This window comes from Pseudophryne corroboree, chromosome 4 (genome assembly GCF_028390025.1).
Source record: "Pseudophryne corroboree isolate aPseCor3 chromosome 4, aPseCor3.hap2, whole genome shotgun sequence".
Lineage (NCBI taxonomy): Eukaryota > Metazoa > Chordata > Amphibia > Anura > Myobatrachidae > Pseudophryne > Pseudophryne corroboree.
This window is the reverse complement of record NC_086447.1, coordinates 608,510,655-608,524,389: the sequence shown is the minus strand read 5'-3', so window position 1 is coordinate 608,524,389 and position 13,735 is coordinate 608,510,655. Positions and strand designations below refer to the sequence as shown.

The 13,735-nt window shown below is 46.2% G+C and overlaps 1 protein-coding gene across 1 annotated transcript in view; it reads right to left on the bottom strand.

Annotated features, from left to right (window-relative positions):
* The window catches only part of FMN2 (formin 2), a 428,360-nt gene that overhangs the window by 31,547 nt on the left and 383,078 nt on the right, over positions 1 to 13,735 (bottom strand). The gene's annotated exons all lie outside the window — the stretch shown is intronic.

The following is a 13,735-nucleotide window of genomic DNA, read 5'->3' as shown; positions in this document are numbered from 1 at the left end:
CTCGGAATTCTGAGCCTTTTCCTCGCACCCCCAGTTGCGGGAGAATGTGAAGGAGGAGATGTTGACAGGTCGCGTTCCGCTTGACTTGACAATTTTGTCACCAGCAGGTCTTTCAACCCCAGCAGACTTGTGTCTGCCGGAAAGAGAGATCCAAGGTAGGCTTTAAATCTAGGATCGAGCACGGTGGCCAAAATGTAGTGCTCTGATTTCAACAGATTGACCACCCGTGAATCCTTGTTAAGCGAATTAAGGGCTCCATCCACAAGTCCCACATGCCTAGCGGAATCGCTCCGTGTTAGCTCCTCCTTCAATGTCTCCAGCTTCTTCTGCAAAAGCCTGATGAGGGGAATGACCTGACTCAGGCTGGCAGTGTCTGAACTGACTTCACGTGTGGCAAGTTCAAAGGGCATCAGAACCTTGCACAACGTTGAAATCATTCTCCACTGCGCTTGAGACAGGTGCATTCCACCTACTATATCGTGCTCAATTGTATAGGCTTGAATGGCCTTTTGCTGCTCCTCCAACCTCTGAAGCATATAGAGGGTTGAATTCCACCTCGTTACCACTTCTTGCTTCAGATGATGGCAGGGCAGGTTCAGTAGTTTTTGGTGGTGCTCCAGTCTTCTGTACGTGGTGCCTGTACGCCGAAAGTGTCCCGCAATTCTTCTGGCCACCGACAGCATCTCTTGCACGCCCCTGTCGTTTTTTAAAAAATTCTGCACCACCAAATTCAAGGTATGTGCAAAACATGGGACGTGCTGGAATTTGCCCATATTTAATGCACACAAAATATTGCTGGCGTTGTCCGATGCCACAAATCCACAGGAGAGTCCAATTGGGGTAAGCCATTCCGCGATGATCTTCCTCAGTTGCCGCAAGAGGTTTTCAGCTGTGTGCGTATTCTGGAAAGCGGTGATACAAAGCGTAGCCTGCCTAGGAAAGAGTTGGCGTTTGCGAGATGCTGCTACTGGTGCCGCCGCTGCTGTTCTTGCGGCGGGAGTCCATACATCTACCCAGTGGGCTGTCACAGTCATATAGTCCTGACCCTGCCCTGCTCCACTTGTCCACATGTCCGTGGTTAAGTGGACATTGGGTACAACTGCATTTTTTAGGACACTGGTGAGTCTTTTTCTGACGTCCGTGTACATTCTCGGTATCGCCTGCCTAGAGAAGTGGAACCTAGATGGTATTTGGTAACGGGGGCACACTGCCTCAATAAATTGTCTAGTTCCCTGTGAACTAACGGCGGATACCGGACGCACGTCTAACACCAACATAGTTGTCAAGGCCTCAGTTATCCGCTTTGCAGTAGGATGACTGCTGTGATATTTCATCTTCCTCGCAAAGGACTGTTGAACAGTCAATTGCTTACTGGAAGTAGTACAAGTGGGCTTACGACTTCCCCTCTGGGATGACCATCGACTCCCAGCGGCAACAACAGCAGCGCCAGCAGCAGTAGGCGTTACACGCAAGGATGCATCGGAGGAATCCCAGGCAGGAGAGGACTCGTCAGAATTGCCAGTGACATGCCCTGCAGGACTATTGGCATTCCTGGGGAAGGAGGAAATTGACACTGAGGGAGTTGGTGGGGTGGTTTGCGTGAGCTTGGTTACAAGAGGAAGGGATTTACTGGTCAGTGGACTGCTTCCGCTGTCACCCAAAGTTTTTGAACTTGTCACTGACTTATTATGAATGCGCTGCAGGTGACGTATAAGGGAGGATGTTCCGAGGTGGTTAACGTCCTTACCCCTACTTATTACAGCTTGACAAAGGGAACACACGGCTTGACACCTGTTGTCCGCATTTCTGGTGAAATACCTCCACACCGTAGAGCTGATTTTTTTGGTATTTTCACCTGGCATGTCAACGGCCATATTCCTCCCACGGACAACAGGTGTCTCCCCGGGTGCCTGACTTAAACAAACCACCTCACCATCAGAATCCTCCTGGTCAATTTCCTCCCCAGCGCCAGCAACACCCATATCCTCCTCATCCTGGTGTACTTCAACACTGACATCTTCAATCTGACTATCAGGAACTGGACTGCGGGTGCTCCTTCCAGCACTTGCAGGGGGCGTGCAAATGGTGGAAGGCGCATGCTCTTCACGTCCAGTGTTGGGAAGGTCAGGCATCGCAACCGACACAATTGGACTCTCCTTGTGGATTTGGGATTTCGAAGAATGCACAGTTCTTTGCTGTGCTGCTTTTGCCAGCTTGAGTCTTTTCATTTTTCTAGCGAGAGGCTGAGTGCTTCCATCCTCATGTGAAGCTGAACCACTAGCCATGAACATAGGCCAGGGCCTCAGCCGTTCCTTGCCACTCCGTGTGGTAAATGGCATATTGGCAAGTTTACGCTTCTCCTCCGACAATTTTATTTTAGGTTTTGGAGTCCTTTTTTTTCTGATATTTGGTGTTTTGGATTTGACATGCTCTGTACTATGACATTGGGCATCGGCCTTGGCAGACGACGTTGCTGGCATTTCATCGTCTCGGCCATGACTAGTGGCAGCAGCTTCAGCACGAGGTGGAAGTGGATCTTGATCTTTCCCTAATTTTGGAACCTCAACATTTTTGTTCTCCATATTTTAATAGGCACAACTAAAAGGCACCTCAGGTAAACAATGGAGATGGATACTAGTATACAATTATGGACTGCCTGCCGACTGCAGACACAGAGGTAGCCACAGCCGTGAACTACCGTACTGTACTGTGTCTGCAGCTAATATAGACTGGTTGATAAAGAGAAGATGTCTATGTAACTATGTATGTATAAAGAAGACTGAAAAAAATCCACGGTTAGGTGGTATACAATTATGGACGGACTGCCTGCCGAGTGCAGACACAGAGGTAGCCACAGCCGTGAACTACCGTACTGTACTGTGTCTGCAGCTAATATAGACTGGTTGATAAAGAGAAGATGTCTATGTAACTATGTATGTATAAAGAAGAATGAAAAAAAACCACGGTTAGGTGGTATACAATTATGGACGGACTGCCTGCCGAGTGCAGACACAGAGGTAGCCACAGCCGTGAACTACCGTACTGTACTGTGTCTGCAGCTAATATAGACTGGTTGATAAAGAGAAGATGTCTATGTAACTATGTATGTATAAAGAAGAATGAAAAAAATCCACGGTTAGGTGGTATTACAATTATGGACGGACTGCCTGCCGAGTGCAGAGACACAGAGGTAGCCACAGCCGTGAACTACCGTACTGTGTCTGCTGCGACTGGATGATAAATGATATAAAAAATATATATATATCACTACTGCAGCCGGACAGGTATATATTATATATTATATAATGACGGACCTGCTGGACACTGTCTGTCAGCAGAATGAGTTTTATTTTTATAGAATAAAAAAAAAAAAAACACACAAGTGAAGTCACACGACGAGTGTTTAACTTTTTCAGGCAATCACAATATAAGTATACTACTAACTATACTGGTGGTCAGTGTGGTCAGGTCACTGGTCAGTCACACTGGCAGTGGCACTCCTGCAGCAAAAGTGTGCACTGTTTAATTTTAATATAATATGTACTCCTGGCTCCTGCTATAACCTATAACTGGCACTGCAGTAGTGCTCCCCAGTCTCCCCCACAATTATAAGCTGTGTGACCTGAGCAGTCAGACAGATATATAATATATATAGATGATGCAGCACACTGGCCTGAGCCTGAGCAGTGCACACAGATATGGTATGTGACTGACTGAGTCACTGTGTGTATCGCTTTTTTCAGGCAGAGAACGGATATATTAAATAAACTGCACTGTGTGTCTGGTGGTCACTCACTATATAATATATTATGTACTCCTGGCTCCTGCTATAACCTATAACTGGCACTGCAGTAGTGCTCCCCAGTCTCCCCCACAATTATAAGCTGTGTGAGCTGAGCAGTCAGACAGATATATAATATATATAGATGATGCAGCACACTGGCCTGAGCCTGAGCAGTGCACACAGATATGGTATGTGACTGACTGAGTCACTGTGTGTATCGCTTTTTTCAGGCAGAGAACGGATATATTAAATAAACTGCACTGTGTGTCTGGTGGTCACTCACTATATAATATATTATGTACTCCTGGCTCCTGCTATAACCTATAACTGGCACTGCAGTAGTGCTCCCCAGTCTCCCCCACAATTATAAGCTGTGTGAGCTGAGCAGTCAGACAGATATATATAATATTATATATAGATAATAGATGATGCAGCACACTGGCCTGAGCCTGAGCAGTGCACACAGATATGGTATGTGACTGACTGAGTCACTGTGTGTATCGCTTTTTTCAGGCAGAGAACGGATATATTAAATAAACTGCACTGTGTGTCTGGTGGTCACTCACTATATAATATATTATGTACTCCTGGCTCCTGCTATAACCTATAACTGGCACTGCAGTAGTGCTCCCCAGTCTCCCCCACAATTATAAGCTGTGTGAGCTGAGCAGTCAGACAGATATATATAATATTATATATAGATAATAGATGATGCAGCACACTGGCCTGAGCCTGAGCAGTGCACACAGATATGGTATGTGACTGAGTCACTGTGTGCTGTGTATCGCTTTTTTCAGGCAGAGAACGGATTATAAAGTAAACTGCACTGTCCTCACTAGTAAACTCTCTCCACTCAGTCTCTACACTTCTACAGTAACAGTACTCCTCCTAGTCAGCTCCAGTAAATCTCTCTCAGTCTCTTATAATCTAAATGGAGAGGACGCCAGCCACGTCCTCTCCCTATCAATCTCAATGCACGTGTGAAAATGGCGGCGACGCGCGGCTCCTTATATAGAATCCGAGTCTCGCGATAGAATCCGAGCCTCGCGAGAATCCGACAGCGTCATGATGACGTTCGGGCGCGCTCGGGTTAACCGAGCAAGGCGGGAAGATCCGAGTCTGCTCGGACCCGTGAAAAAAAACATGAAGTTCTGGCGGGTTCGGATTCAGAGAAACCGAACCCGCTCATCTCTAGTTAACCTCATCCTCCAATTCCTCACCCTTTTCAGTGTGTACATCCTCCTCACAGAGTATTAATTCATCCCCACTGGAATCCACCATCACTGGTCCCTGTGTACTTTCTGGAGGCAATTGCTGGTAAAGGTCTTTCTGGAGTAATTTATCATTCAATTTGATGAACATCATCGTCTCCACATTTAGTGGAAGTAACCTTCTACACTGGTCGCTGACAAGGTTACCGGCTGCACTAAACACTCTTTTAGAGTGCACACTGGAGGGTGGGCAACTTAGGTAAAATAAAGCCAGTTTGTGCAAGGGCATTCAAATTGCCTCTTTTTTCTGACAGTATACATACGGACTGTCTGACATGCCTACTTGGATGCTATCACTCATGTAATCCTCCACCATTCTTTCAATGGTGATAGAATCATATGCAGTGACAGTAGACATGTCAGTAATCGTTGGCAGGTCCTTCAGTCCAGCCCAGACGTCAGTACTCGCTCCTGACTGCCCTGCATCACCGCCAGTGGGTGGGCTAGTAAATCTTATCCTTTTCCTCGCAGCCCCATTTGCGGGAGAAAATGAAGGAGGATCTGTTGACGGGTCACATTCCGCTTGAGTTGACAATGTTCCCACCAGCAGGTCTTTGAACCTCTGCAGACTTGTGTCTGCTGGAAAGAGATACAACGTAGGCTTTAAACTTAGGATCAAGCACGACGGCCAAAATGTAGTGCTCTGATTTCAACAGATTGACCACCCTTGAATCCTGGCAAAGCGAATGAAAGGCTCCATCCACAAGTCCAGGGAGAAAAAGATTTTTTTGAGAGTGTGTAAACACCCTCACTCCTGGCGCACCTTGATTGGGTAAATTTGAAAAAAAGCAATACAACAGCTGCAAGCACTGGGGGACTGCTGGTTCCCCCAAAGGGACAGAAAATAAAAATATACAAAAGTGCTGCGCTTGAAGTATGCTTGATTAATTAGTAGAATAAAATATATAAAAAATTGTGTATAGGTGTCTGCTTTAATCAATTGGCAACTCACACGGAACTTGCTAATATAAACAAATTTAATAACACACACAGAATAGAAATAAAAAATGGACACAGATGATTAAAACAAATATTTAAAACATAGCTCAAGCACACTGATAGATTTGCTAAATGAATACTGAAATGAGAGGATTGGAAATAGTATCACTTCAATGTTGCCACATAGACCTGTTTACGGTCTCTTTGTATGAATTGAAACTGATGAACAATAGTTAGTACAGCCTATTGGAGAAAAGGTGAACAAAGCTCTCGTACCTCTAAGCTACTGGCGTCCCAGTGCAGAGGATAAGCCGCTGGTTATAATTACCCGTCCTGCGGGAAGATGCAGTAACGCGGCACAAGAGGTACCGGAGCAGCTACCGTGCGTCCGCCGCTGGCACTAGCAAAGTGCAGGTGAAGATCTTAGCAAGCCGGTAATAGTGCTGCAATGATACGCTGAGCTGGCGTTCCGGTGAAATGTACTCCACGGCTGATTGGCAAGTTCAATTAACACCGCTGCGGGTGAAGGTAACTGGCAACACTCAGTGCGTCTGTGAGCTGAACGAGGGAGTGACGTCAACGCGTTTCGTCCGTGTCCCGGGACTTCCTCAAGACGAGGAGGAAGTCCCGGGACACGGGACGAAACGCGTTGACGTCACTCCCTCGTTCAGCTCACAGACGCACTGAGTGTTGCCAGTTACCTTCACCCGCAGCGGTGTTAATTGAACTTGCCAATCAGCCGTGGAGAACATTTCACCGGAACGCCAGCTCAGCGTATCATTGCAAAACTATTACCGGCTTGCTAAGATCTTCACCTGCACTTTGCTAGTGCCAGCGGCGGACGCACGGTAGCTGCTCCGGTACCTCTTGTGCCGCGTTACTGTATCTTCCCGCAGGACGGGTAATTATAACCAGCGGCTTATCCTCTGCACTGGGACGCCAGTAGCTTAGAGGTACGAGAGCTTTGTTCACCTTTTCTCCAATAGGCTGTACTAACTATTGTTCATCAGTTTCAATTGATACAAAGAGACCGTAAACAGGTCTATGTGGCAACATTGAAGTGATACTATTTCCAATCCTCTCATTTCAGTATTCATTTAGCAAATCTATCAGTGTGCTTGAGCTATGTTTTAAATATTTGTTTTAATCATCTGTGTCCATTTTTTATTTCTATTCTGTGTGTGTTATTAAATTTGTTTATATTAGCAAGTTCCGTGTGAGTTGCCAATTGATTAAAGCAGACACCTATACACAATTTTTTATATATTTTATTCTACTAATTAATCAAGCATACTTCAAGCGCAGCACTTTTGTATATTTTTATTTTCCATCCACAAGTCCCACATACTTTGCGGAATCACTCCGTCTTAGCTCCTCCTTCAATTTCTCCAGCTACTTCTTCAAAAGTCTGATGAGGGTAATGACCTGGGTTGGAGAACCTTGCACAAGATGGAAATCATTCTCTACTGCGCTTGAGTCAGGTGCATTCCCCCTCCTTTGCCTATATCGTAGGTGGATGTATAGGCTTGAATGGCCTTTTGCTGCTCCTCCATCCTCTGAAGCATGCAGAGTGTTGAATTCCACCTCGTTACCACCTCTTGCTTCAGGTGATGGCAGAGCAGGTTCAGGAGTGTTTGCTGGTGCACAAGTCTTCGGCACGCAGTGGCTGAATGTCTAAAATGGGCCGCAATTTTTTGAGCTACCGACAGCATCTCCTGCACGCCCCTATCATTTTTTGAAAAAATTCTGCACCACCAAATTAATTTTATGTGCAAAACATGGGACGTGCCGGAATTTGCCCAGATGTAATGCACGCACAATATTGGTGGCGTTGTCCAATATCACAAATCCCCAGGACAGTCTAAGTGGGGTAAGCCATTGTGCGATGATGTCTCTCAGTTTCCGTAAGAGGTTGTTAGTGGTGTGCCTCTTACGGAAAGCGGTGATACGTAGCGTAGCCTGCCTAGGAAACGAGTTGGCATTTGCGAGATGCTGCTACTGGTGCCATTGCTTTTGTCTTAGTCTTTTGTCTTTGTTTTAGTCTGTCCTGTTGCACTTGTCCACATGTACGTGGTTAAGTGGACAGTGGGTATAACTGCATTTTTTAGGACACTGAGGTCACTTTTTCTGACATCTCTGTACATTCTCGGTATCGCCAGCCTAGTGAAGTGGAACCTAGATGGTATGAGATCGGGGGGACACTACCTCCATCAATTCTATAAGTCCCACTGAACTAATGGCGGATACCGGACACACGTCTAACACCAACATAGCTGTCAAGGTCTCAGTTAACCGCTTTGCAACAGGATGACTACTGTCATATTTCATCTTCCTCACAAAGGACTGTTGGACAGTCAATTGCTTACTGGAAGTAGAACAAGTGGTCATCCGACTTCCCCTCTGGGATGACAATCGACTCCCAGCAGCAACAACAACAGCAGCAGTAGGATCCTCTGGAGGAATCCCGGTTAGGAGAGGATTCCTCAGTCTTGCCAGTGACATGGCCTCCAGTACTACTCACGTTCCTGAGTGAGGAGGAAGTTGACGTTGAGGGAGTTGGTGGTGTGGCTTGCAGGAGCTTGGGTACAAGAGGAAGAAGGGATTCAGCTGTCAGTGGACTGTTTGCGCTCTTACACAAAGTTTCACAACTTGACACGGACGTCTGATGAATGCGCAGCAGGTGACGTATAAGGGAGGATGTTCCTAGTTGGTTAACGTCCTTACCCCTACTTATTACAGATTGACAGAGGCAACACACGGCTTGACACCTGTTGTCTAAATTTGTAGAGAAATAATTCCACACCGAAGAGGTGGCTTTTTTGGTATTTTGCCCAGGCATCACAATGGGCTTATTCATCCCATGGACAACAGGTGTCTCCCCCAGTGCCTGATTTAAACAAACCACATCACCACCAGAATCCTCATCATCAACGTCCTCCTCAGCGCCAGCAACACCCATATCCTCATACTGGTGTACTTCAACAGTGATATCTTCAGTTTGAATATCAGAAACTGAACTGTAGGTGCTGCTTCCAGCACTTGCAGAGGGCGTGCAAATGGTGGAAGGAGCCACCTCATCCTGTCCAGCGTTGGGAAGGTCAGGCATCGCAACCGCAGACACACTTGAACTCTCCTTCAGGATTTGTGATACCATCTTAGAATGCACAGTTCTTTGCTGTGCTATTTCCAGCTTAACTCTTATCATTTTTCTAGTGGGAGGATGAGGGCTTCCATCGTCATGTGAAGCTGAACCACTAGTCATGAACATAGGCCAGGGCCTTAGCCATTCCTTGCCACTCCATGTCGTAAATGGCATATTGGAAAATTTACATTTATCTTCAGACCATTTAGATTTTTTTTTTTTTTTTGGGGGGGGGGGTCTTTTTTACTGAACTTTTTGGATTTTACATGTCCTCTACTATCACATTGGACATCGGCCTTGGAAGACGACGCTGATGGCATTTCATAGTCTATGTCATGACCAGTGGCAGCAGCTTTAGCACTAGGAGGAAGTGGTTCTTGATCTTTCCCTATTTTATCCTCCAAATTTTTGTTCTCCATTATTTTTCTGGAGTTATATAACAAAGGGGGTCATTCTGACTCGTTCGCACGCTGCGGTTCATGGCAGCGGTGCGAACGGGTCGGAACTGCACATGCGCGGTGGCCGCATTGCGCAGGCGCGTTGTTGCCTGGTGACAGACGTCACCGGGCAGCGACGCCGCGTACGAAGAAATCGGTCGCAGCGGCGACAGCAAGAAGACTGACCGGAGGAAGGCGTTCAACTCACCGTTTTCCGGGTGTGGAGATCCAAACGCAGGCATGTCCACGCGATTGGAGGGCGGATGTCTGATGTCAATTCCGGGACCTTCATCACTGGATCCATCGCACAGGGTAAGTAACAGCAGGGCTGGTCTTGTTTCACACAAAACTTTTTTAGCATAGCAGGGCTGCACAAGCGATCCAGCCCTGCTATGCTAAAATACACTCCCCCATCAGCAATGTTTAGTTGATTGCATGAGCAGCAAAAAGTTCCTACGTGCGATCAACTTGGAATGACCCCCAATATGCGATACAGGAGAGCGTAACTCTACACCACGCAGGGCAAACCCTGTGAAAATTATTTGGATTAAATATTAATAACCCCTTTATTTGTAGTAAATAATATACAGCACAGGACAGCACCACTGAACTTATATGGCAGCACCACTGGACTGGACTAATACGTCAGAATCACTGGAATTATACGCCAGTACCACTGGATTGCATTTATACAGCAGTACCACTGGACTTATACGGCAGTACCACTGTACTGGATTTATACGCCAGTACCACTGGATTTATACGGCAGTACCACTGGACATATACAGCAGTATCGTTGGATTTATACGGCAGTACTGCTGGATTTATACGGCAGTATCACTGGACAAATACGGCAGAATCACTGGACTGGATTTATACGCCAGTACCACTGGATATATACGGCAGTACCACTGGACATATACTGCAGTATCACTGGAATTATAGTATCACTGGAATTATATGGCAGTACCACTGGATATATACTGCAGTATCACTGGACTGGATTTATACGGCAGTACCACTGAACATATACGGCAGTATCACTGGATTTATACCGCAGTACCACTGGACATATATGGCAGTATCACTGGACTGGATTTATATGCCAGTACCACTGGATTTATACGGAATGACCACTGGACATATACGGTAGTATCATTGGAATTATATGGCAGTACCACTGGACATATACGGTAATATCACTGGACTGAATCAGACAGCGGGCTGATAACATTTTGCCTTGTTCTGGTTTCCGAGTCAGGCGGGAAAACCCGGGCCGGGCTCCGGTAGTGAAGTTCGGGGGGGGGGGGTTCGGTTCTCAGGGAACCAAACCCGCTCATCTCTAGATGTAATAGATTTTCACATGACAACATTTCAGTGTCTTACATTATGTTCATGCACCACTTCTTCTGACTGATCCGCTTGCAAGTTTGCCAGATTTTACTTAAACATCGATAACTGCGTTCTTTGCAACTCATTATATTAACATATGATAAAACGTCAGGAAAGCTTACACACTGCTTGCATGTCCAAAAAACAGTAAAATCATTTTACAACACTAGGCTTGCTTGGCTTTTCAATTTGCATAACATAATATGAATCTTGTCATACTGTCAAAGTTTTTATAGTGATTACAGAAAAATGTTCTCTAACATATGTTTAACAAGGCATCCTCCATTATGAACACAGGTGTGTGCAGCACATTTTATTAGGGGGTGCACCACCAGAGGGCATGTCTAGCACCACCTATTGGGCATGGCCAGCACCACCCATTGGGTGTGACTAGCCTATTTTACAATTGGTTCAAGTGGGAGAGCATAAGAATGTAAAAATAAGGGGTAGCGCTGAATGGGATGCAGGCATTGGCATGTGAACAAGGTTAACGTTATATAAAGCATTTTAACTGGGTTAGCATTATATCCACATTCAAATATATATATATAGATTCACATAAAATTCATTGAAATAGCCAGAACTGCATACGATACAGCACACTGAAAAATCCGGAACCACATTAAAAAAATGCACTGAAAAAGCCAGATCTTTGCAGAGGCAGGAAATACCGCACAATACAAACACATCTTACGCATTAGGATGTTTTGTGTCAGTCTCTGCAGTGAATAAAATACTGTCAAACTTAATTTTAACATTTGCAGCAAATCACTAAGCAGCTTTACAGTAAAGTAATTTATAGTTACCAAATGAGTGATGCAACACCATCATCTCCTCCACATGTCTCTCAGACACACCATCATCTCCCCCACATCTCTTAGCCACACAATCAACTCCCGCCTGCATCTCTCAGCCACACCAACATCTCCTCTTCTTGTCTCTCAGTCTCACCATCATTACACTTGCATTTCTCAGCCACACCATCATTTCTTGCCTGTGTCGCTCTACCCCTTATCTCCCATCTGCATCTCTCACCATCCCCCTCACTTTGTGCCTCAGCCAGCTCCCCCTTCACTCTGCTCCTCTCAGCCTCCCACCCTTCATTCTTTGCCTCTCAGCCTGCTCCCCCTTCACTTTGTGTCTCTCAGCCTCCCACCCTTCACTCTGTGCCTCTCAGCCTGCTCCCCCTTAACTTTGTGCCTCTCAGTCAACCACCCTTCACTCTGTTTCTCAGCCTCCCATTCTTCCCTCTGTGCCTCTCAGCCTGCTCTACCTTCACTCTGTGCCTCTCAGCCAGATCCCCCTTCACTCTGTGCGTCTCAGCCTGCTCCCCCTTTGCTCTGTGCCCCTCAGCCTGCTCCCCCTTCACTCTGTGCCCCTCAGCCTCCCACCCTTCACTCTGTGTCTCTCAGCCTGCTTCCCCATCACTCCGTGCCTCTCGTCTCCCACCCTTTATTCTGTGCCTCTCAGGATGCTTCCTCTTCACTCATTGCATCTCAGCATGCTCCTCCCTCTTCCCTCTTTCAGCATCTCTCAGTATCCTCCCCTCTCCCCTGCCGTTCACTGGTAGCTTCTCTCACCTGAGCCAGTGGACAGCGATGCCAGGCTCAGAGCAGTAGTGAGAGTAATAGGCTCTCCAGCGGCAATTCAAATGCGGCTTCAGCCTCTAGCCAATCAGGAACCACGGTCCGGCAGCTGGCAAGCCTGTCACCCTCGCTAGTGCCCACCGATGTAGTCTGCTGCCACCCGAGCCCCCTAATCAGTCATAGCCCGGGACAAAAGTCGCAACGTTTGTATCTGCGTGTGGGGGGTGCTGGACATTAGGGGGTGCCTGTGCGCACCAGGCACCCCCTGTACGCACGCCTATGACTACGAGTTAAATGTTTTACCATTGCAGTTCATAAACACAGATGTGTCCTCATATATCGTTGCTGTGTACCGCATAGCGGGTGCCATGCAACTCGCAACGGCTCCTTGCACTATAACGCCCGTTATAAGTTGCGTTATAAATCTAGCATTGCGTTACAATTCTAACATGCATTCTACTTTCTGTCCACCAGATGTTGCTTTTCCTAAACTGTACAGCGCATGCCTCAAATAGCCAAAGGACCCTTCCTAGCGCCGCCTGCTGATTGGCTGACATTTATTGTGACAATAAAGAACCATTAATCACTTATTTTTTTTAAAAAAAATCCCTTTCTACAAAATACAAGGCCACGCTGCCGCCCTGTTCACTCAATTCATCTAGTCATTGTGTTGTGTACAAAACCCCGGATAGCATTAGCATATAAAGCATTAATATTTCGGACAGCCTTTCTGGTTCAGTTGCTTCAAATGGGCAGAAATATTTAATGCACGGTGCCACTGGGTCCCTATCATTAATAGGGCTCCCAGATGGTCTCCATTGCTTTTCCGACACTGTTGGTGGATTCAATCCGTTTACTTTTTTTTTAAAAGCAATCAGATAAAACACATCACATATACACCCAGAGGGCCTGACTGTACCATGGTCGGCTATGGCCTAACAAGTACAGTGTCCGCCCGCAATGCATGCACTCCCGGGTGTGATACCCAGTGCGGCGCACAGTTATTTTATTTTAATGTATTTATTTATTCTTTTTTAATACAATAAAGTTATTTGGTGTGTTGATACTTCTCTTTATATAAAAAAAGTCAGCTTCTACAAAATACAAGGCCACGCTGCTGCTCTGTTCACTCAATTCATCTAGTTGTTACGTTGTGCACAAAATCCCGGATAGCATTAGCATAT